The sequence below is a fragment of the Solanum tuberosum genome, unplaced genomic scaffold, assembly GCF_000226075.1.
Source record: "Solanum tuberosum cultivar DM 1-3 516 R44 unplaced genomic scaffold, SolTub_3.0 scf00911, whole genome shotgun sequence".
NCBI classification, from domain to species: Eukaryota; Viridiplantae; Streptophyta; class Magnoliopsida; order Solanales; family Solanaceae; genus Solanum; species Solanum tuberosum.
The window spans coordinates 40,912-44,105 of NW_006239834.1; the positions used below are offsets into that span (position 1 = coordinate 40,912).

General features: G+C 31.4%; 1 pseudogene; it reads right to left on the minus strand.

Annotated features, from left to right (window-relative positions):
* Positions 1–40: 40 nt before the first annotated feature.
* On the minus strand, positions 41–2,504 carry LOC102595540 (premnaspirodiene oxygenase-like; annotated as a pseudogene).
* Between the last annotated feature and the right edge of the window lie 690 nt (positions 2,505–3,194).

Here is a 3,194-nt window from a genome sequence, read left to right on the forward strand (position 1 = left end):
CCCTTGGAGGGGGAAGTGGGGGGGGGGGGGTAACGTGGCATTTTATGTATATAACTATCATGATACATTTACGATATAACAAAGATACATATATATGTTACAAATAGTGAAAGCATACAATACCATAAGAAGAAATAAATTAAAAGCAAGAGGGAGAGGGAGAAGCAACACGTTACACGTAATGACCTTTATAAGGCCAATCACAACATTAGTGTAATTTTTTTTTTACTTTAAATCTTTCTTAAAATAAAGTTTGATGCCATTGAGTCACTCTTGAGAAGGTTGATAGGGAGTCATGATCAAGTGAAGGTTACTCTTTCTAGTACAACTTGCTCCGTCCGATTCAGTCATGTCAAGATCACTTGATTTAATTCCAGAAGGAAGTTTCCAATCAAAGTGATATAATAAGTTAGCCAAAGGCAAATATACATTAGCTAAACCAAATGATATTCCAGGACAAATCCTCCTTCCACTACCAAATGGAAGAAATTCAAAATTATTACCAGCAAAATCCACCGAACTTTGCTCAAATCTCTCAGGTTTAAAGCTTTCTGCATCATCCCAATAATTTGAATCTCTTCCGATAGCCCATACATTAACTATTAATTTTGTTTCCGAAGGAATAGTATAGCCATCTATGTCTACTTCTTCCCTAGATTCTCTTGGGAGCATAAGTGGAAGTGGAGGGTGGAGCCTTAAAGTTTCTTTAACGATTAGTTTTAGGTATTTCAATTCTTCGACATTATTTTCATCAAAAGTTTCTTTTCCTCTAAAGGCTTCCCTTACCTCTGCTTGAGCTTTGAAAATTATACTTGAATTCTTAATCATTTCCACCATGGCCCAGTCAATTATGGTTGATGTTGTTTCTGTTCCTGCTGAAAACATGTCCTACATTTGAGAGCAAGTTACAAGGTTAAATTCATTCACATGTACGTGTTATTTATCTAATCGTTTGAGTTGTTTGACAAAGCTCCTATTCTATAGCCCCTATCACCATCACCCCTACACTCCTACTCTCTATTTTCATCGCGATAAGCCGATAATATTTACCTATATTATACAAATTATTTTTATTTATTTATCAAACGTCAAAAAATAAGTAAGAGACTCCTTTTTTTATAAAAAAAAGTCCAAAATATATTTCTTTCATACCAAACACACCTCAAGTATATGTTAAATAATAATTAGGCAAAATTGTATAGTATATAGTAAGTACTTACATAAACAATAGCTTTGATGTTGTCATTGGTGATTGGAAATTGAAGGTCTCCATCTTCCATAAGTCTCAATAGTACATCAATTAAATCTTCACCTCCTAATTCACCATTAGTCTTCCCAATTACAAGATTTTTCTTGTGCTCATTTATAACATTCTCAACAATGGTATCTACCTTATGGTGGAGATACATAATTTTACCTTTCATTCCACTTAACACATGAAGAAATTTCAAAGATGGGAATATGTCAGCCACATTGAACCCTTCCAATAAAGATGTCACACTTTTCATTACTCGTATAAATTCATCTTGCTCCTTGAATATCGTCCCAAATGCTGATCGACATATTATAAAGCTTGTGAATAACGAAATCCTTTTTGTTACATTAATTGATTCACCAGTGTATGATGATCTAAAAAATTCAACTAGACGAAGAGTTTCATCTTGTCTAATTGAACTGAATGACCGAACATTTTTTCCACTAAGCACTTCTAAGACACAAATTTTAAAACCGTTATTAAAACCGCTAAACCAATAACCCAATACTATAAACCAATAACTTTTTTGTCGGTTCGGGTTATCGGTTTCGGTTCGGTTTTGAACAGCCCTACTTCCAATAAAGATGTCACACTTTTCATTACTCGTATAAATTCATCTTGCTCCTTGAATATCGTCCCAAATGCTAATCGACATATTATAAAGCTTGTGAATAACGAAATCCTTTTTGTTACATTAGCTGGCTCAGGATGATGATCTAAAAAATTCAACTAGACGAAGAGTTTCATCTTGTCTAATTGAACTGAATGACCGAACATTTTTTCCACTAAGCACTTCTATGACACAAATTTTGCGCATCTGTCTCCAGTAATCACCATATGGGCAAAATGCAATATCTGTACAATTATACAAGACAATTTCGGAGGCCAAAAGTCTTGGCCTAGATGAAAAAGCGAGGTCATGAGTTTTTAACACTTGTTTGGCCATGATAGGAGAAGTAACAACAACTAGAGAAACTTCACCTAGTTGAAGGTGCATAATTGGACCATATTTTTGGCTAAATCTCTAAGGACACGATGTGGAAGTCCACCAACCATATGAAACATACTTCCAACAAATGGTAATTTCCATGGACCAGGAGGCAATCTTTTGTTAATTTGGCTATTGGAATTCTTCAATTTCTTTAATAAAAAGAGGAAAAATACAAAAAGGGAAATGGAAATTAAGTTGAACAACTCCATTTTTGGGAAGAGAAAGGATGGTAATTTTTGGTTCAATTATAAGTTCTTCAAAAGGTTGTTGCATATGCCTTTTTATAGATTCTTTTTTTTTTTGGGCAAATAGGTTTTTGTTGTGAAGACAAATTGGGAAAAGGCTTAAAATATTTCTATACTATACGAAATAGGCTAATTTTTTCTTCTAGTTCCTTCTGTTAGGTGAGTTATTATTTGTGGACGTGATATTATGTACTTTTTTTTTTACATTAACTACTATTTGTACTCGCGCGTTGCACGGATATTTTTAAATTAAAATAATTTCAAAATTTTATCCTTCATTTAAAAAAAAAAAAATATAGTTATAATACTACTTTATTACTATTTATATGATCATATTAACTTAATGTTTTAGTACACAATTTTACTTGTTATTATACTATTCTAATATCTATAATCAACTACGTTTTTTTTTGAAGTTTTTTTATATAATAAATTAACATCTAAGTAAGGTAAATAAATAAATTTTAAAAATGCGATTTTATTTTTTAGTCGTATTTTATGGAAATATGGTTTCAAATATAGGATATGAAATTTTCAAGAACGTGTGTAACTTCTTTGAAACTAAAACTATTGTGGGATTTTGAATTGTAAATAGTTTTCTATTTATTTATATCGACTATTTGAAATTTAATTTTATCTCTCTCTCTCTATATATATATATATATATATATCGTGCATTTATTTTTATTTTATCCTCTATTTA